This window comes from Lepidochelys olivacea (assembly GCF_965140295.1).
Source record: "Lepidochelys olivacea isolate rLepOli2 genome assembly, chromosome: 8".
NCBI classification, from domain to species: Eukaryota; Metazoa; Chordata; order Testudines; family Cheloniidae; genus Lepidochelys; species Lepidochelys olivacea.
Genome location: NC_140418.1, coordinates 9,495,571 through 9,517,669, shown reverse-complemented (window position 1 = coordinate 9,517,669; position 22,099 = coordinate 9,495,571). Strand labels below are relative to the sequence as shown.

Below are 22,099 nucleotides of genomic sequence, written 5' to 3'. Positions count from 1 at the left end.
AGGCTAGGTGGAGGGGACGGGGGAGCTGAGGGTAGAGAGGTGGGGGAGGTGGGGGAAAGCGGGGTGGACAATGGGGGGAGCTGGGGCTAGGACGGAGGGGAAGAGGGAGCTGAGGGTAGAGAGGAGGGGGAGGTGGGGGAAAGCGAGGTGGACAATGGGGAGCTGAGGCTAGGTGGAGGGGACGGGGGAGCTGAGGGTAGAGAGGTGGGGGAGGTGGGGGAAAGCGGGGTGGACAATGGGGGGAGCTGGGGCTAGGACGGAGGGGAAGAGGGAGCTGAGGGTAGAGAGGAGGGGGAGGTGGGGGAAAGCGAGGTGGACAATGGGGAGCTGAGGCTAGGTGGAGGGGACGGGGGACCTGAGGGTAGAGAGGTGGGGGAGGTGGGGGAAAGCGGGGTGGACAATGGGGGGAGCTGGGGCTAGGACGGAGGGGAAGAGGGAGCTGAGGGTAGAGAGGAGGGGGAGGTGGGGGAAAGCGAGGTGGACAATGGGGAGCTGAGGCTAGGTGGAGGGGACGGGGGAGCTGAGGGTAGAGAGGTGGGGGAGGTGGGGGAAAGCGGGGTGGACAATGGGGGGAGCTGAGGCTAGGTGGAGGGGAGGGGGGAGCTGAGGGTAGAGAGGTGGGGGTGGACGATGGAGGGAGCTGAGGCTAGGACTGAGGGGAAGGGAGACTCGGAGTGAGATGGGGAGAAAAGGAATAGATAATAGACACAGGGGGAGCAAGGAGAACAGTAGAAAATGTGCTGTGGTGCTTCAGCAGTGATTATCAAGCCCTTCTCTGTCTGCCTCTGACACCCCAGTAAAGTCCCCAGGCAGACAGCTCTGTTTCTTTCTAAATACTTCCCAGGCATAGAGTGACTTCCAGATATTTTTGAAATGTAAGGAATGCCCCAGGAAAGGAATTTACCTGATGTGCATGGCATGGAAAGTCAGAGAGAAACATGTTTGTGGCTCTCATCGTGTGTAATACAAGGCCAAACACGTTGCTAATAGGGATCTGAGCACCTGTTCAGATTGAGCAGACTCAACTGTAATCTTTTAAGAAACGATTTGAAAGAACCTCACTCTTTAGGTAAACTACCAAAACTCTGCAATGCCTTGAAATCAAAGTAGGATTCCTGAACACACATGTTAAGGCTGTGTCTATACAAGGAAAATTAACAAATCCATTCTCACTAAGTCAGTAGAACCAGGGGGATTGGGTTTTTTTGTTTTTATTTTTTGGTAAATTTTCCCAGTCTAGACAAAGCACAAGAAAAGCATGGCATTGCACAGTTAGGATTACTCAAATAACTAACATGGCCCCGCGTCACTACTTTCAGAATGAAGTGTAGAGGTAGTGTTATCCGTTGAGATTGAAACTTGGGATAATTTAAGCAATGACCCCATGAAGTAAGAATGCATCTTTCTAGAACACCTTCTTGTTAACCATACAGTGATTGTGACATCCAATAACCTCAGTAGGGCTCCATGCAGGTTCAAAGCTCCACCCACAGAATTGAGGCCCAAGCCTTCATTAAATGTATAAATTATTTATATTTACTATCATAGGATTTCTGCCCTTTTTGATCTGTAGTGTACAGAAAAACTGCATATTTTACTATTTTCTGAATCAATTATTGAGAACAGTTCTTGAAAAGTATGCATGTCACCAGATTACAAGAATGTTATTTGAACCAAAAACTAGCATATCTAGGAATTAAAATTTCCTAAACCCAAATCTCAAAAGTCCTTTAAAGTAAGGGCTTGTAGAGATTAGTGTGCTGACAGAGGACCACACTGGAGACATGAAAACAAAACTCACACCCCAGTCCTTTGAAATAAATAAGTTACTCTCAACATAGAAACTGTAAAAGTACAGCAGCTTTTCCAAGTGTAAATTGGCTGTAACCATGTGCTGTAGATTTATTAAAGTTAAAGAAGTTAAAATTTACTCAAAAATCCATTCAGAAAAGTCCTTGTTCAAAAAGGACAACATCTTACAAAGATCATATGAAAGGATAGCAAGTTAGCAGTACAGAGCAGAATTAAGATTGTTCAGGTGAGATTAACTGCATATTCCATTGAGGAGTCCGGTGGCACCTTAAAGACTAACAATTTTATTTGGGCATAAGCTTTTGTGGGTAAAACTCCCCTCTTCTTGAGATGCAAAGTTGTCCTCCTTGTTTTTGTGGATACAGACTAATACAGCTACCCCTCTGATACTTTGCATATTCCATACTTTCCACTGTTTGGGGATCTTTTAAGAGGAATATTAATTTTAAACATACTGTATGTATTTTCATAAACCTGGTCAATGTTTTGAATTCAGAATTTGACAGAAAAAGTCAAATTTTCTTATGAAATTTTCCCATCTTTAATGCTCTGTCTCTCTCCGAAAGTAGTATAATGATATTATTAGTTCTGTTTTTAACATGGTTATGGTCAGGGGAAAATGACCTCTTAGTGGGGGTGTATGTTTATTCACTGTCAATTGGCTTCCACAGCAGATTTTCCCACTTTAACAGTAAGATTTCTCACTGTATAGAACTGAGCTCACCCTGGTGTATGAAATTCAAGCTGTACTCTTTCTGATTTGTACAACCTCATAAGCAGCAATAAAGATATTGGAATCAGAACTTAGCTGGCTGCTTTGTTGATGATGCACAGGAGAGAATGGACTCCAACTGACTCTTCTGCAGCTAGATTGGCCAACTGACAGCAGTAAAACCAAAGGAAATCTGACACCGAACAGGTGGTGAGGGAGATAGTGGAGGCTCCTCCTGTCAGACAGGTAGGAACAGCACTGGCTTCACTGTTTTGGAACTGAAACAGTATATTCCTACTCTAAACTGGTTCTGAGTGCACCTTTTTGTGCCAGTTTCTCCTACCTCCTTTCAGATATCTTCAACATTCTCTGTAGGGGAAAAATATATGCAGTCCTAGGCTGCTGCTCTTAGTCTGGTGTTTTTCTGCCCACAGTCTCATTTGTTCACCAGTATGCTCTTTTTCTGTCCTAATTCCCTATTTTCAAAAGTTTTGAAGGGAAAGAGGGACTTCTGGTGCTTCATAATCTTGTTGAAAATCAGTGAGAACATACAGGGGAGAAGAATGAGATTGTTCAAAGAGGCAAAATGACAACTAAACTGTGTCTGCAGTCTCAACCATGCAGGTATTGAAAATATCACACAGCAGTGCCAATAGTAAAGCAGTAGGTGTCACAGTCGCAGGGCTAGCTGCAGCTCAGTATCCTTTCTGGCCTCTCTGAGTGCACCTCCTCAGATGTTAGACCTGAAATTCTCCCACTAGGCCCTGGGCTACAGTACTCTCTGTGTCTACGGTTCTTACCCTGCAGGTCCAACTGAGTTGGAGTACCTGTGGTTCTTCCTTTTGGGCGTCTGTGACCAGTGGGCTACAGTGATCAGACAGTCCTCATTAAACAAAAAGTATTGTTTATTTCACAGTAGGAACAAAGAATTAGAGAAAAAAAGGATTTTATGACCGACTGCCTACATGCATGTCTGTCTTACCTAAAAGGCTCCCCATCCCTGATGGTAACCTAGGAAGGCCTAATTTCTTAAAACACTCTCAGCATGTGCCCGTGTCTCAGTCTGGTTCCCCCAAGCTACCAACCCCCTCCAGAGAAGAGATTGTATCCTTTTAAACGCCAGAGTTCATTCATTATTCTCCATTCCTGAGCTTTGGCCGGAGAGGCGATAAAATTTTTGGAACTAGTAGTTCAGGCATTGTCCCTTACCACCCCAGAAATGTAAACAGAAGGGTGGCTATCTTGAGTCATTCTTAACCTTCCTGCATGTTTCTTCTGACAGCCCCCTCTTATACTAAATCAATATTTTCATACAGTAACCATCCCAATAATAGGTCAAATTGCAGTATTAATAAATTACAGAGCTGCTCCACATCCATATTTATAAAGGGGAAAAATACAAAAATGAACAAAAAGGCTTGAATTACTAATGAATACACCCTTATTTCTTCTAAGTATTTGTAAACAGATGATCAACTACATAGTCATGGGGTTCCATGTCAACTTCCCAGGTCAGGAGACAAAAGATCATGAAAAGTGTGTAGTTTATTCCATATTTAAACCTATGTCCTGTCTCATTATGTCTACACTAGCATTTTTCTTAAACTATTCCACTGCTGCTGCTACTACTACTGGTTCAGCTCTACCAGTGGTAGCAATGGAGAGAGAATTGGTATAGAGAAGGTGCCACCAGCATTATAACCATTATGTAGAATAGGTCTTTTCTGAGCAGAGTTAAATAGCATGGAGGATCTAAGAAGACTTGCCAGTATTTAGGGCTAAGATCAGTTTTCATGTTTGGAGACTTATGGCATCCTCTACAACTGCTCAGCCCAAGAAGCCTGCAGCGCTTCCAGAGCTAGGCATCCACAAAGTGTCTCAGTAGGTCGGATTCTAATCTTACCCTGGAGCAATTCCATTGATTTCAGGAGGAGTTACTCATGTTTTACACAGGGTAAACAGCAGAATTGGGGGCCATTTTGCCTCCACTGATTTCAGTGCTCCAACCTAATATGGCTTTCACCATAAACTCACTCTGATGCACTCTCTGAAAACTTTAGCTTTCCAGACTCAGATAAGTATAGTCTCCCAGAAATATCCCCATCCAGTTCCTCACTAGGGATTTGGAATAACTGAAAGAGATTATTTGGGGATATGCCCAGTATAATACAAAACCTTGTGGAAACTAAGATAGGATACTTTGGCATTTTAATCAGTTCTACATTAACATCCAATCATGTACAGTTTATTCAGTAGCACTGCTCATTCTTTGTCTTCATACCAAGTCATTAGTGTACTGAAGGACTGCAGAAATCGGAGACATAGTAATAAACAAGATATGTTGTCTGTTATAATATCCATAGCATATCTGCCAGCTGTTCAGATTTGGGAAAGACAATCCCTATTAGTAAAATATTTGCCATTTTTGAACTTTGTCCATCTACAGATGTTTCTGTCGGAGGTACTTCATTAGAGTTAGGAGTGCCTGGTTTCTCTTTTTTGGATGCCCAGCTTGGGATGACTTGGGCCTAATTTTCAGAAGTGCTGCAGCTCCTATAGTCTTCATTTAGAGGTGTGGGTGCACAGCATTTCCAAAAATCTTGCCTAAGGCATCACAGTTTGAGCACCCAAAATCAATGTCCACTTTTGGAAAGTTTGGCCTTTACTAACAAACTAAGCCCCACAACATCCCAGTGCATAGGTTAAGTACATATTATCCATGCTAGTCACCGTTCATTGCACTGCGGTATAGCAACAGCGGGAGTCCAGGTATAGACAGCCCTGGGTTCAGAAGATATTTGTAGACTGTTTACACTAGTAAAGAAGCTCAGAGCATGTCTAACTGTCCTGGAGCTAAAAGCAACAGCTAGAGCAGTAGGGCTGTCTACACTAGGGCCTGGTTTATTAGCACCAGTGGAGATGATAGACAAGGCTTAACAGTTTAGTCAAGGAAACAATAAGAGCATATACTTGCCTTCCAGTGTCAGGTGATCTAGACATAGCAGTACTGCATCGTGACCAGCCTCCTACCAGAGAGAGGGATTGTTGCCTCAGCTACACACCCAGAATTCTTTGTCTCAGGCTGGGAACCTGTCTCTGTTCCCAAACATGGATATTTTTACTGGCAGCAAGACGAAACAAAAGGCACAACGTGATCTAAGAAAATCCTTTCAGTGAAGCTCTGTTCTGTTTTCTTTTTCAATCATGCCAGGGACAGAGCAATCCTGGCAGGTGCTGATCACCCTCACTTGCATTGAAGCCAATGAGAACTGGAGTACCGAGCACTCCATAGGATCAGGTCCAGCATTTCTGGTCTTGAAAATAAAAGGATATGTTTCTTCTATAATCTCAAAATTAATCTACTTTGAGCACCAAAAATAGCATAACATTTATGAAAATAAAATCACTTTCCTAGTTGAGTGGGTGTGTTATTTTGAGACAGCACTAACATAATAAAATCAGTTGTCAGTTTATTGGCTCAGTTACAGACTTTGATCTGCCACCACATCTATTCCTCTAAAGTGCTGCATTCATTAGGGTACCTTGTCCCCTTTTGTCTCCACACAGAAAGGCTAGCAATCCAATTTCCATAATCATATCAACCTCCTCTGCATCCATTATCCAAAGAGAAACTGTCCATCTCTGTTATACTGAAACTTGGTTCCTCCAGACCTCACGTCTGATGGGATGAAGAGGGCTGAACATAGCATCTTCCAGGACCTCTGAATGCAACAACCCAACTGGCCAAAGGAGTCAGTAGAGGGTGTCTCTGACAGTGACTGAGTTCATCCATTCCAAATCATTGCAGCCCAGGAAACAAGCCCAGGAGCAAAGAGACTGCCGGCCTCATCAATCCCCCCTTAAACTTTCCTATTCACTTGATCCCTCTTTAAACCTTTCCTTTTCCCTATTACTGCATCCTGATAGTCCTTCTAAGTAGCCTTGTGCAGGAGGTGATGGCTTAGTGCTGTGAGTATCATGAGAGCTATGAAGCACTGGAACCTAGGAAGGGCTGACTCAGACTTTCATCCTTCTGTGGTAAATTAAGTAAAATGCAGTTTTTGCTGTATAGGAGGTGGTTCCCCCCACCCCCACTCAAAACCTTATAAATAAGGCCATAAGCAAGTTTTTGTGGCCAGTAAAGTTCCCATGGTTTGGTGCATGTGTTTGTTTTAAATAAGAGGAAGGATTTGCTCTGTTGGACTTGGCAAAATTTCTCCTGTCCCTGGTTGTTGCGGTGTTCTGTGCGTTGGTCAGTTTACACTCCACACCCCAGAGATTGCTACATTTCACTTGTATAACAATAGCTTTGAGAGCTGGTAATTCTCTGCCTCTGTTTCATTTAAACTATTGCCTCTGAAACCTATTGATGATTTCTCATAGCAGTATCATTAACTATTTAACTGTTGATCACATTAGCAAATACAACCAACTCCACTGGAATTGCAAGTTTCACCATTCACCTTCCCTAATATAACCCCTGACTGTACCCAACTCTATGAAGTGCACTCTGGTCTGCCCTTCCCTCAGATGGGTTCTGACAGACTGTACACAAAGATTTCTATGTGAAAATAAGTGGCATTGTACTGTGTACAGCATCCGGAAACATGAAAGTGATGTTTGAGTCCAGTACATTTGTTTCACCATAGCGAGTAATGTCCTAACAAACTGTGGAAACTTAGCAGAGGCAACATGCAGCAGCAAAGGTGTTACCCCTGCAGGTGGCTGATGATTTGAATTCACAGGAGGCATGTTTCTTCTCATAATTACATAATACTACTAGCTAGTCCTGCTACAACCAAAGGAACGCCATCAATTTGAAATCCAGTCAGCTCCCCCTCAAAAAAGTGTACCTGAACCTATTTTTAATACTAGACCGACCCCAAAATTCTCATACCAATTTGTGATTTTACAGTGACACAAACAAAACAACTCTCTCCTTTTTGCTCTGTGAAAGACCTATACAAATAGCATGGGTGGGACTGGGGGTTGACTGACTATGCAGGAGAAACAGTGAAACTGACTGTACACAGGAGACCAGATTCTCCGAAGTGCTCAGTCAGATTTTCAGAAGACCTCAGTGCCTACAATGGGGGGGCCAGATTGTCAAAAAGCTCCCATTTTCACACCTAACCCATTGCTCTGCACGTGAGCTTCTGGGAGTTCAGCAGTTTCGAAAAATGCATCACCCCTCTTTGGAAAGTCTGGCATCTCTCCAGGGTGCTGAGCCTGTCTGAAAACTCTGGGGCCAAAGTCCTGTCAGATGCAGAACCCCAACAATCTGAAAAAACAAAATGTTTCCCCCTCATTTCTTTGAATTGTAACAATCGTAACTGCTACTTGAAACAATAGAAGGTAACATATTTAAGTGTGATTCATAGATTTTAATGTCAGAAAGGACCATTATGATTATCTAGTCTGACTACCTGCATAATAACACAAAGTTGATGTGTCCCTTTAAAGGGACAGTCAGGTTGTTCAAATGCCAACTCTTAGTTACCATTAATAGTGAAGATTCCAGCAGCCATCTGCTTGTTCATTCCCACCTGATAAAAAGATACATTGTCAACCCCAATGATGAATACCTATATTTCTGGAGGGAAGGTGGGGGTGGATATGACAACTGTTGCTCTTAGGTTTGGTTCAACATGTAAAAGTTGGATGATGCAAATACAGAGCCCCCATCTCGGTCTGCTAATTGCCAGGTCAGACCTCAAGGCTTAGCTGGTTCCTGAGGAGTGGGGAGATGAGGATGCATTAAAGAGGGTGGAAAAAGGTTGGAGAGCTGTAATACTGATCCCAATAGGTAAAAGGGGGGCACTCATGAGTTTATTTGGAATATTATGTTCATGATTTTAATGTCGGTGCATCTTGGCCAAAAGGTTCGGGCACATTCTTTATAAATACACATTAATTAATTTTCCTCAGTGCACAAAGGGAATTTGCATTAATGTCAGTCTCCAGACTCATCCAGGGCCTGAGCCAAAGGCTATTGAAACCAATGGAAAGACTCCACGTTGACTTAAATGGGCTTTGCATCAGGCTCCAAACAGCTAGGAATTCTTTTTTTCAATCAATAACTTTAAAATAACGGGATTGAGAGTAGCCAGATTGAACAGCAAAATGGATTATGCAGATGATATTGTACAGTATGTCCAGGGGTGCAGCTAAACCGCCTTGACAGTAGGATTTATCGTCACAGAGATGCTGCTGAATCGAATCCAATGGCATTAGCAAACACTGCTGTAATGCTTGGGCCGAGCTACATTCCACATGCTGCGTGTTCCCATTCAGCTACCCTATACAATAAAATGCATTTCAGGGCTGAGCAAAGTACCCTAAGGAGTTACCAACCACTCTTAATGGTTCTGGGGTGGGGGGGAAATTCCAGTAGTTCAGAGACATGATAGTCTACACAATATTAGTTTATCTCTGAAGCTAGGGAGTTCCTCTGGCAGCAGAACCAGAGGGATTCAGTTACATGAGAGGGGAAGGCTACGCAAGCTTCTTGTACCAACTGAGTTAGGGTCCACTCATAGGCAAGTCTCCTGTTCTCCTTCAAGGGATTGTGGGGCGTCTCTTTAGAGATTAGGTTGAAGTAGCCTCCATGTAGCTTTGTAGCCCCTCCATGACTGGGAGAGAGATTCTTTGTCCCTCCCCTCCAACACATATTCCTAGCAGCCCTAGTCAGGCCATTGCTGATCTCTGGATTTGGTCCTAAATTGTTTCCTATATCCCCAATTCAGCAAAGCATTTAAGCATGTGTTTAAGTTAAGTTCCATTGACTTAAATGGGGTTTAAGAATATGCTCAGGCGTTCTGCTGAATTGGGACCTAAATACTATACTATGGTATATACCCTTATAACTGTGAATGCTAAATTATAGGATAACTCATGATCCGGGCCTCATAAAACAAGTGAAAGATGGGGAGAAAACTTTAGCTCTATATATCTGTGCTCGAGTAGCTTAAAAATCAGAATTTAATCTCATTTTTGTGCAGGTTGATTTTTTCCTTAATGTTCCCCATCTCTTTTTTGTAGCAACGGTCAGTGGTTTGCACAAGGGCTGAGCTGGCCTAGCAGCAAACTAATCAATATTAATAGAGATGGGAGGGAGAGGAGGGATTAGCATGACCTTCTTAAACCCATACTGGCGCAGTCATGAAGCAGCTGAGGAGAGAGTAGCAAAACCGTAACAGCATGTGGCTTTAGTAGCTTTTCATTTGTTGTGCCTGTGAATATTTACTTTTGTTGCTTCAATGCAGATTGCATTAAAAGCAGACAGTTTTAAGGAAGGGATAAGACAATTTTATCTGCAATCTCTGAGACAAATCCATCCACGATGGAAGCTCTATTGAAGTCAGTGAAATTACATACAGGATGACTTTTATCCTAAATTTCTATTCTAAACAACAGCAGTTAGCACAGGGGAGTGTTGACAGTGAAAGTGTTTAATACAGGTACATTTGCTGGATGTTTATTAAAGGAAAATCTAATCAAAAACATTGAGCATGCAACTTGAATATTGAGTGCAGGAGCTACAAAGCATTCTGTGAACCAGTCCTCCTATTGTTAAGCACAACTGTTCACACCAGCTAAGCCAGAAGTGCATGTATATATTTAAAATAGGCTTCAGGGAAGTAGAATTTTTTTTTTTAAATTCCAGTCAGTAAGAAATCATATTTCAAATTATTTGCTCCTATTGGATTTGTGGCTTCACTGTTGGTTTACTGGTAGCAGATATTCTAGAAAATATTGGTTTGTGCTAAGTGAGAAGGGTGATTATCGTAAATTAATGCATGGTCTTTCATTAAATATAAAGATATTCTTACATTTTCATTTTTTTTAATACTTTCTTTACACACTGATTCAGAGACAGCTATAACTTTCTTCAGCTGCTTGTTCTGAAAAACTGAACTCTTGGGAGACTTATCCCAGAATGACTCACATTAGATTGATTTTAAAAGTCAGCTTTAAATTATTTACATTTTTAAAGCAAAAAATGTTTTACAGTGGCGGATATGGCACCAGCTATCAAAGCTGCGGACATGTTTTTCCTTCCTTTGTCAGAACCCATCATGTCTGACAAACCAGATTTTGCAGAAAGTGAAATGCAAAGAAAGTGAGTGCATCTGAGGTTGATTGGACACAAGGCAACCAGCAGACGGTGTATTCCACTTAATATACCAAATGAATACTAATTAGGGGATTAATGACCCAAATCCCTTTCTGGTATAACTCTTGATGAGGGGAGTTACACCAGGGATTAAGTTGGCCCTCTGACTACACAAGTCATTAACTGATTTTATGTTTTGTCTGCACTTACATGTCGGTCTCCTCACTGTGAGACTGTTCCTGCCCTTATTGAAGAGAAGGGAAACATTCTTTGCCCTCTCCTGCCTACTATGTGTCCGACTTGCTCAAGTGTAATTCTCTCTCTTGCTGTAGATGGGAGAAGCCTAGATTGCAGGGGAGACCTACTCCACCCTCAGCTAACCAGGACTCTTCTTTAGCTCAGCAGCAGTGCCCTGTGTGGCTTTTTTGCCCACCCCACAGAGCAGAATTCAGCAAGCCCTCTCCCTGCATGTACGTAGTTGCTTGTAAACGTGGTTTGTATATATCTTTGAACTGTTACAATGACAGCCATGGTGTGCTCCAGGAGCACCTTGGTGAGTGGTTCTCTTTAGAGGAGGATGGCTGGGCAGAAAAGTAACCCAGGTCTCGTCTTTTGCACGAAGTGTCCTGGCCTCCATCTAACAGCATCCAGAGATGCTATGGTGGAGCCAGACTTCCTTTTAACAGATCATCTGAATGGCAGCACTTCCCCTACCACCAAAAGCCTTCTGTCTGAATATACAGCCAAGTCCTGGCTTGAGACAGGGACCTCCTGATGTGCTGGCGTCAGGGCCGGCTCTAGGCACTAGCAAAACAAGCAGGTGTTTGGGGCGGCACATTTCTAGGGGCGGCATTCCGGCGCCGGCCATGCCGCCCCTAGAAATGTGCCCCCACCACCCCAGCTCGCCTCCGCGACACTTCTCCCCTCTCCCTCCCAGGCTTGCCACGCACCAAACAGCTGTTTGGCGCAGCAACCCTGGGAGGGAGAAGCCTAGTGGCAGCGCATTCGGGGAAGGCAGCGGTGGTGGAGCGGAGGTGAGCTGGGACGGGGAGTGGTTCCTCTACCCCCCCCGTTACTTCCTGCGCTCCCCTCCACCCTCGCTCACCTCCACTCCGCCAGCTCCCCTGAATGTGCTGCCTCTCCCTCGCCTGAGAGGCGAGGGGGAGGAGCGGAGGTGCGTCATGGTCGGGGAGCAGGCGGGACAGAGGTGAGCTAGGGCCGGGGGGGAGCTGCAGGAAGCAATTGGGGGGGGGGGAAATGCGGCACGCCCGGGGAGGAGTCGGGGCCGGGGATTTGGGGAAGGGGCGGGGGGAGAGGAAGGGCACACACACAAAAAGCATGGGTAGCCAAAAATTTTTTTGCTTGGGGCGGCAAAAACCCTAGAGCCGGCCCTGGCAGGCGCAGTAGTGCTAGCCACCACATCAGGGTTAATCCCACCAGCCAAGCACTGTCTGGAATCCTGGCCTCATCTCTCCACTGCACTCGTGGTTCAGTTGCAAGAGGAAGGATGGTTTGTATACCGCACCCTCCATTCTCAAAGGCACTGCTTTGTGGCAGTATGGGGGATCTGGAGAGGAGATTTAGGGGTAGGGAGGAATGCCCAGTGGGTCTGTGACTGCAGAACTGCATGGCAGAGGGTGGCAGCGCCTGGCCTCCTATAACAGTGGTTGCCCCTGCGTAATGAGAGGATTCATTCCCCTCCAAGCCGACAAAGTGATCCCCTGTTCAAAGCAACAGGCATACTGGTCCACAAGCCTGTATAAAGAAATAACGTGAGCTCTATGCGAAAGGAAAGGACTCAACTTCATCATATCAGAAGAAAAGGCACAGATATCCCCTCTTGACGAGCGTCTGTACAAATCTGCATTTTGCAATCTGATCAAAACAGTACCTTATTGACACTTGGTTTTGTTCTCAAATCTGGCAGCTATTGAACAGAAAAGCAAAGTAAGCACATCCTGAACGTAAAACTGAAAAGATGACAGGCTTCTCATTCAGGGAGGGGTTGCTCCCGTTCTGTTTTTTCAGTTCACTGTTAGGGGCCTGTTTAATTGTTTAAACAAATGTTTGGTTTTTGGTCGGGGGGGGGGGAGGAGGAGTTTTAATTAAATATTCTGAAACCGATGAACTCTTGCTTTTACAGAGTCCTAGAAAAACTGTGACTCAAAGTCCCGTATGAGCCTTCTTACTTGCAAAAAGTGTCCATTTCCGTGTTGAAGAGAAAATATCGGTCTTTGAAACTTACCAACACAATAGGTTTACAACTCTGAAATCCTTCCGAGTATTATTCATCGTTTGCTTTAAACTAGCATCTGCAGGCCTCAGCCAGGTTGGAGCCACACGGTGGTAGATGCCATGTAGACCTACGACACTCTGTGCTCTGAAGAGCTTACTGTCTGTAGCAGCAGAGTGATTGCAGGCTGTAGTCACAGTATACTGAAGTCTGACACAAAACCAAACCCCAACCCCAACCTCCCCAGCATTTCCGCCATCGTGGTGCCTGCTTGCACAGCTCTCCCCCTGCCTGTGCAGAAGGGAAGGAATGCCAACCATGTGGCAGTTTAATCCCCATCAAAACCCCTTAGGCGCTGCAGGGTTTGAGGCAGGGCTGAAGAGAACCACTCCATGGTACCATCCTTTGTACTGCAGCATGGAATTCAGGGAGAGAGTCAACATGGCTTAACTCCTTCTGGGATTGCATTCCTCCCCTGGTTGAGGAAGGAGCAGTGCCTAGGAGCTTCCCATGCAGACAACTCTGCAGATGTGGTGTTGCCTTTACACAGAGATCCCCTGGAGGAAGAGCTGGGAGGCCTTGTTCTTTTCCCACTCAAGCGCTCCCACCTCTCCTCCTCCCCGTGGGAACCACTGGGCAGTAACTACAGGAGTTAAATCTTGCTGCCTCAATGGAAGGTCAGTCTGACCTAAGATATTGTGGGAGGAATTGTTCTTCTCTAATTCTGCATTGTTGCTATACCACTCACTGCATCACTGAGAACAAGCATATCCATTGGCCCATGGATGGGTTACTGAAGTGGATACTGGGCCAAGTTCTGGTCTCATTTACACTGGTGCTGTGACTTCTTTGCAGTTACTTGAAATATATACCCATTCAACAACAGCATACAATCTGCCCAATATTTGGAAAGCCTGGATAAAGTTACTGAGTGGGGGGTGTTTGGCCCATTATATTTAACTACAACGGTACTATTTCATTTCAGTGCCTCTAAAATAAGTCAGCTCCATGAATTATATTCTTTGCCAATAAGTTTCCATTAGAGCCATGTCACAGATTATCTCCAGTGACAGCAGAAAACCAACCAATGCACTGTCTAAGGGGAGTATGGTGCTCTCTGTCTTACAATACAGAGGTCCAGGGATCTCAGTTATACCAATCTAACTCCACTGACTTTCCTGGAGTTATTCCAGCTTAACTACTGTAACGGAGCAGAACGTAGTCCACTATTGTCAGTAGCACTGAGATTTTATCATGAAGCATACATTGCTATTATAACCAAAAATCACATACACCCTCCTCTGAAGACCACATTCCCCATAGACACCTGCCTTTGGAGTTGTTTCCCATCTTAGCTAGAGTTTAGGATAAGCAACTATTCAAAGCAGAGGTGGGAAACTCAGGAGATCAAGAAGTGAAGCAGAGGCAAGCCGTGCTATGTTCGAAAAGGATAAGGCAAAAAGAGTCACTACTTCATTCCTGGTTAACAAATCACAAATACCTTACTTTAAACATCCACTAGATGCTCCATATGAGGATTCCTCAGTGTGACATTAAGTTTTTCTACTAGTAAAAGAAGCAACGGCTCCCAGAAACAAACAAATTCCACTCAGTCAGATAAGCCAGTATGGTTCGCTGGAATTGCTTAGGCAGCATATCACAGTCCATCTAGTGGGAGGCAGGAGGGAAGTTAACTCAGGACTTTTATACATGGGGAAAGTGACTGGCATAGCTATGTCTGTCAGTGTTCCATTGGGAAACAGAGTAATTCTACTGTATAAGAGTGATTTGTATTCCAGAACAGGATATCCATGTGGTGAACTATACCAGTATAGTCCTATATCTCTAAAAGCCATGCCAGTCAATTCCCAAGCCCTGGGACTGAGTTTTATTTCAGTTGACAAGTCTTGCATTCTCTTGGCAGCCTGGAGATTGTATCTGGAGCTTTAGAAGTATTTGTACTCTTCAAATTAAGTTGTGATCACAAAAAAATTCCTCAGTAGCAATTCTCTAAACATTGCAGGAAAACATCCTTCCCCATTCCTCTGGGGAAGCCCACATTCTAGGCTACAGGTTTGGCCACTTTGTTTTAATAGATGTACTTAAGTATATTGGTGGTGGAGCGGGGGGAAATCACGTGTCCAAAATAGGAAAGTGAGGAGGATTTTTTGTCTCTGTGAATTTTGTGCTCACAAAGCAAAGGATTAGTATTACTGACTAGGACCAGGCAGAATTCAGGGAGGCTCCATGCAAGAGCTTCACAGCACAGCCCTCCTCACTCCGGAGCTGGAAGATCTTCCTGTTCTAATACTGGGGCCCATCTGCACAGCTTTGCTCATGAGCCTCAGACAAGAGCTACCATGGTCTGTGGGCTCAATCTGGCTTCCATTGAAGCCGGGGGAGTTTTGCCATTGACTTCAGGGGGAATCAGGCTCAGGAACCGGAGGCCAAATCCTGCTCACCTCACTCAGACAAGTATCCCCACTGAAGTGAAAGAACTACATCAGGGAGTTAAAGATCAGCCCCAAATCCTTGGGTCTCTCTGGAGCAGACACCAAGTTTTGCTGAATTGTGGCAGTTTTGCAATATGGACAAATCTTGAGTTGAGTTTCACCTTATTGGCACTGGAGTGACAAGTAGCATAAGTCAAGGCAGATGGCAGGGGGTTCCCCCTTCCATTAGGGTCTTTGGGAGCAGGAGCCAGCCTATGAAGCCCTGCCTCCAGAGGTGAAAGGAAAGTGTGCTAACTCACTATAACATCCAAGCCCTCTGGATTTTGGGCCCAATGCTGCTACCATTGCAATCGGTGGGAGCTTCACCACTCACATCAACGAAAGCAGAATTAGGCTCCTACTATATTGCTGCTAATAGAGCAGTACAGGGAGGAGTTTACATTGACTGGGGCGGGGACTTGCTTTCCCTCATGGCCTCCTCATTGGTTTGTTAGCTTCCTGCCATGCAGGAATTGATTGCTTCACACAACTCTTTTCTTTATGAAATGCAGCTCTATCAAGGCTATATAAATCCTAACCTCATGACTTCTTTCCCCGACCTAGGAGTCTCTGCCAGTTTTGAAGACACTGATTCTGCAAGGGGTCCTTTCTGCTGCTGGATGAAATCCCTCCAGTCCCATAACTAGATCAGGAGATTTGGCTAATTTGAATTTACAAACGCCAGGGACAGATATAGGTCTAATTTTCCCATAAGTCTTTTCATCCTCTTATTCTTCAAATAGTTCTATCACTAGTCAGTCACAGGAAGGTTGGATTTTGACACACTGGGTTACCACACAGAGAAAGCTGGGACTGCTAGCTAGAGAGTTTCTGGCCATGATCTATCTATTTAAGCTTTAGACTTTTATTCCCCTTGAAGAAAAGTGGGTTCTGACCATTCCATTAGCAAAATACTAGCTTGCACTTAATGTTACAGTAAACAGATGAGCTGTACCAAGCAAACACCATGTCACTGTGCTCACAGGCTAGTAACCCTCATTTGTTTTTGCCCATTTCTGACTTCAGCACCCTCTGAAAGCACCTCACAGGATAAGGACCCAAATCACCAGGCTTCAGAGTCACTTCAGAAATTAAGGCCCTCCCCAGCACTTGAATTCCAGTTAGACAGTTTGCCTGCCCCTTAGACTGGCCCTGTAGCTATCAGGGTGACCACCCTGGATACCAGCTTCCTGGGGCACCAGATCAACAGCTAGGGGGAGGGGGACAGACTAATCAGGGTTTGTTTTTTTGTCCCCTCAGCCATTCAGGGGGTACCACAAATATTTTCTACCACAGCCAACAAACCCTCTATTTAGCTAGGGATAGTTCTAGCACTAAACTCTATGAGCTAGAATGAAACTAATATAAAAGTTTCCAACATTACTAATACCCCTTCATTATTTAGCTCAACCTCTTACTACAATCTATGTAGCAACAAGTTACCTTCCAGCCCTCCAAAGCAGGTGGAGTTCCCACGCTACTCCTGGCAGAAAACACAAACATTATAATCCAAACACAGCTTTGCTAATTGACTGCCAGCACAAAGCCTGCTCCCACTCTATCTCAGAAAGCTGCCATCCACTCTCATATCCTGGCTGGAGCTAACAGGAGCCACCTGCCAGCATGAGTCAGCTGTAATTACTCGCCATCTTTATGCAGGATGCTAGTGCTTGATCACAGGGTGGCTCAGCACAGGAGCCCTCTGCATTCCTAGGGGAATAATTATAAATTGAGAAGTTATGCAGTTTCACACAGCTCATTAAACAGCTGCATTGTAGTACAGTAATTAGAGCTGGGCACAAGCCACACCTTCAGATACAGAACCAAACTTTCTCACATACCAAATGTGGTGAAGCATTAGGTTGGCCGGATAGCAAGTGTGAACAATCGGGATGGGGATTGGGAGATAATAGGCACCTATATAAACAAAGCCCTGAATATCAGACTGTCCCTATAAAATAGGGACATCTGGTCACCCTATGAGGCATGCACTTTAAAAAAAAAATCACAGTTGACAACATTGTATCCACTATTCAGTTTCTGTTGCTCCCAAGACATGGGAGATCTTTCCCCCTGAAAAGAAAAGGGAGGCATGTGAGGGAGAGCCAGGCAGAGCTGAGGGAATGGCCGAAGGAGCAAGCAGGGCCTGAGGAAAAGGGGCATCTAATAGAGAAGGTTAGCAGGATCAAGTATCTAAGCTGCAGTGCAGCAGCTACATGGGAACATCAAAGGCACCAGGGGAGCTCAGACAGAAGAGCTGGGTGTGAGCTGGGAGTGGGAATCAGAAAGAAATGCACAAGGCAGTAGACAGTCCAGAGAAAAGCAAGTGTGGAGCTGGTGGCTCTGGCCAGCTCTCAGTTTGTTTGGGGGTTAAATTGGAGCAAACAATGCTCCTTTAAAAAGCACTGTCTCCTGCCAAGCCCAAGGGAGCCTCCTACGCAGCACATGCCCCTGCTTAGACAAAATAAACCATGTTCTTGAGGGACACTGTGGTATACAAAGCAGACAGGACTCTGGCAACTCCACTTGCTCGCAGCCAGCTAGACGGCAAGCCTTTGTGACTCGTGCCACCAACCTAGCCTCCCTCTTTAGTACTCAGATGTGTCCCCGCAGTGAAACCACCTCTAGATGTAACGTAAAGTATAACCACAGAAGTAAAGGCCCGATTCAAAGCACGTTGAAGTCAGTGATGTGAGGGGGGGAGACTGTGTCTCAATGAGCTTTGGCTCAGGCCCTAAGTATAGTGCAAAGAGACAGTAGAGTCACCTGTTTGTTTTTATTTATTCAACATGTATCTGCATTGCAAAACCCTGTTCCCTCATTCCCTTCTCACCTATGTGTATCAGGGAATTTTTAAAATAAAATTAGAGCCGAGCCTCTCACGTATTCACAGGACTCCAGTAGCTGGAGCTTTAAGAAAACCATCAAATATCATGAGATTTGTGAGACTTGTTGACACTGTGCTGTGTGTTGATATTCTGGCCTGTGGATGGCAGTGAAATCCTTCAGGCAAAACCCTGCCCTGCATTGCATGGCTGCAATAGTGCAGCGAAGGCCTGGGAGAGACATTTCCCTTCCAGACTCAAGTCATCCAGTGCCGCTTCCAAATGCTTAGGGGGAGGGTGTAGCAAATGGAGCCCCGGGCACAGCCCTGCCTCCCTCAAAGGGGCTTGTTCTGCTGGTGTGGTCAGGCCCCCGGCCGCACCCTCCCTTGACAGCAAGCTCTAAAGGGAGCACACAGGAACAATGGAAGCAAGAGAGCACATTGGCTCAGTGCCGGCTGGATGGCACAAGGACATGCTGCCTGCCAGGTCTAGCACCTCCCCACCCCACAGCTCTATAAGATAAAGCCTGGGCTTTGCCCTTCAGCTGAACTAGTCACATCTGCCCTTTGCATGCATTTCGGTTTTGTTTAGGTTATAAGAATTTACTGATCTAATCAGGCAAGACAACTGTGTATCTATAAAGCCTATTTGTGCACCTGCAGCACCAGCCCAGAGAGGCCCACTCAGACGTGAAAGCAGCGTGCAGCACATCCGTGGGCATCCCCAGCTGAGGCAGGAGGGATGGAGGAAGCCCATCTGCACTTTGGAAACTCTGGCTCTTCTTTCCAGGGGCAGGAATTAGCAGGGGGCTGCCCCTTCCACTCTCCCTTCTCCTCCTTCCTCCTGTTCTAGCTGAGAGGGAAACCTTTGCCATGGTCCCTCAGCAAAGCGATCACCCAGCATTTCCAGTGTCCGAAGGTGGGAAAACTGTTATTTAACTCTGTTGAGAGACTCTGCATACATGAGAAAGAGGCAGCAAATGACAAAAACATATTGTTCTCTCCATTCAGGAGGTCTCTATGGCAGGTTCAGGGCATCACTCTGCCAAGGCCAGAGACTCCTCCAGAGCTAGGCTACTGCTTCATTTCGGCCCTAGCCCCTGGCCAGATTTTGCAGGGGACAGGACTCTTCAGGGGGCTGTCCCCCTTTAGAACAAAGGGAGCAGGTAACCCTTACCATCTGGTACCTTCCTTTCCTCTCCTCAACTGCTGACCATACTACCTATTTGCACTCATGTTCCCAGACTAGTGCTCAGGTAGTCCTGGATTGGGGTGGCGAGGAATGGAACATGCCGAAGAGGAAGCCAGATCTCATTCTTTCACACTGGCACAAATCTGGTGTCACTGAACTGACTTCCACCATTACTCCAGATTTACACCAGGGTAACTGATGTTCAGTTTGCACCCAGTGCCTGGCCTTCGTGAGTTTCTCCAGCCTATTTCCTGGTGGTGTAGTGAAAGGATGGATTCATTCTGCAGCTGGCTTTAAATGGGAAAGCAGACCATTTCCCTGGAGGAAAGTGTACACAGGCTGTAGGTGAGCAGGGCGTTGTTGTGAGTGCACTGAGAGCTGCCTTGTAAACATACGCATGCCCAAACCTCACTCCCATGGTGTTAGCCTCCAAGATATTCATCAGACATTTTTGCAGAAGGGTGTGGACCACATATGTCTTGGCTTTAAACAAAGCCTCAAGAAGGGAGCTTTTTTTTTTTGGCCTGCAGATGGATCTTTATTTTAAGACACCCAACTGAAAATCGCCATTGCTTCGTTCCAAAGCACATTCCACACCATTTTATTGTCCCAAGGGTTCTTTTTTAACAGCCCAGTCACCATGCCTAGTGCTTGGATCACAATTTGACTTTTACAGCTTTTTTTCTTTTTTTTTTGTAGTGTGCTTTAAAAATACCTAACTACTTTGAAATGTCAGAACACAAGGCTCAGCTTTATTTGCCAGCATGAGTTTGCTCTAATGTTCACAATGGGTAATTGGAGACTGAATTGGCCCCAATTTGAAATACAGTGTGATTATTAGCTCCATACTGTGCTGACCAAGCTTTAGTCATGTTATTTTACACCTGTATAGAGCGGGGAATACAGCCGTAACTTCCTCCAGTGCCTGATTTGGTAAACTTAAGATTTTAAAGCACTCAGCAAAGCAAGGCCCTGGAGGAAAGAAGTGTGTTTTAACCTCTAATAGCATGTTATACAATGCACTGATATCTATGAGATGGATCCTACATCCATATTAAAATACTAGTCCAGATTCTGATCTCCGTAACATGAATGTAAATCCAGTGACTGATTACGGCGTGCAAGTGAGCTCAGAATTAACACATCAATCTTAATGTGTATTGACGAGACAAGTTTTTACAAAAGAGAGCACTATACTAAATTCAAAGGAATGATTTCTTTCTTAGTACAATAGGGACAGTATTAAAACAACTACTGCAGGTCTGCAAATCCAATGATACTCTCAGCCACATACAGCAGGAAAAACCCTGGCCCCATTGAAATCAATGGGAATTTTGCCATTGGTTTCCATGGGGCCAGGATGTCCCCCACTATCCTTGCTGTGCACCTGGAATTCCCACTGCCATCCATGCTGTTTCTGTGGCCTCTATATAGTCTTTACCTTAAAGACATTCAGCTTGTATATGATAAATTGTTAGTACCCACAGAAGACTGAAATCTCGCTAACACAGTTAAGTGGCCCCATCATCATAATGCCTGGGCACCTTATTAGCGTCTCATGCCGTCAGCCTTCCCACAGGGCAGTGCTACTATCCTAATTGACCAGATGGAGTACTGAGGTACAGAGAGGCTAAGGGATTAACCCAAGGTCACACAGGAAGCACATGGCAGAGCAGGGAATTGAACTGAGCACTCAAAGGTCCTAGACTACTGCCCTAACCATGGCCCAGCCCTCCTCTCTAAAGGTTCATCCACTGATTGAAGGGGAAAGGGGGTCTAGCATTTATAACACTGAACAGAGAGCAAGTACTCCTGGTTTTCCCAGTGACCCACTGTGTGACATAGGGCAAATGACTTGGGACCTGATTTTCAGAGGTGCGAAACACTTGGAGCACCCATTGACTTCAGCTGGAATTGTGGGTGCTCAGTGCCTCTGAAAATCAGGCCCTTATCCTTTGTGCCTCAGTTTACCCATCTGTCAGATACATATAATACCACCAACCTCAAGGGAATGAGAGGCTTAGGGCCTGATCCTCCTTCTGCTGAAGTCAATGGCAAAACTTCCATTGGCTTCAGTGGTCCTGACTCCAGCTTTAATAAATGGAAAAAGCACTGTAGGACCCTCGAAAGGTTTTATGCTACAGAACAGCCATGCATTATGGCAGATATACCTTGGCCATTATTAGCTATTGTTAAGGCACTTTAAAAACAAAAGGCAGAAATGTAAGCAACTTCTAAGTAGTTTGTATCCACTTATCTGTGAGGGGCAGTGTGACCTAGTAGCTAGCATACTGGCCTAGGAGTCCTGGCTTCTGTCCCCAACTTAGCCTGTTCGGTGACCTTAAGCACGTCAGTTTTCCCATATATAAAATTAGCATAATGATACTGCCTTTGTAAAGGGTTTTGAGATCTCCTGATGGAGAGTGCTACATAAGAGCTAGGTATTATCATCACTGAACCCTGCTCTCAAAGAAGTTAATATCCAAACTCTTGTTAACTCCAGTGTGAACAAGCTCTGGTCCTTACTGATTACAGTTCATATTAAACAAGCACATGAATCTGTCATCTGCTGGCCTCACAGAGTTTATATGCAGACAAGCATAGTTTATCTTTAAAAGAAATCCTAAAATGCAGGTGCTTCTCCCTTCGAAGAATGCAGCCACGTCAACCATACAGCAACTGTATGTGCTTCACTATTTAGGTAGCCTGAAAATATAG

The 22,099-nt window shown here is 44.9% G+C and overlaps 1 protein-coding gene and 1 long non-coding RNA gene across 2 annotated transcripts in view; one reads left to right on the top strand and one right to left on the bottom strand.

The window, feature by feature from the left end:
* Positions 1-22,099, top strand: part of WNT8A (Wnt family member 8A) — a 36,626-nt gene that overhangs the window by 1,030 nt on the left and 13,497 nt on the right. The gene's annotated exons all lie outside the window — the stretch shown is intronic.
* The window catches only part of LOC311524979, a 28,748-nt gene continuing 26,778 nt past the window's right edge, over positions 20,130-22,099 (bottom strand). Inside the window, exon 3 of the long non-coding RNA XR_014712652.1 lies at positions 20,130-22,087. This is a non-coding gene — a long non-coding RNA (uncharacterized lncRNA). The remainder of the gene's footprint in view (positions 22,088-22,099) is intronic.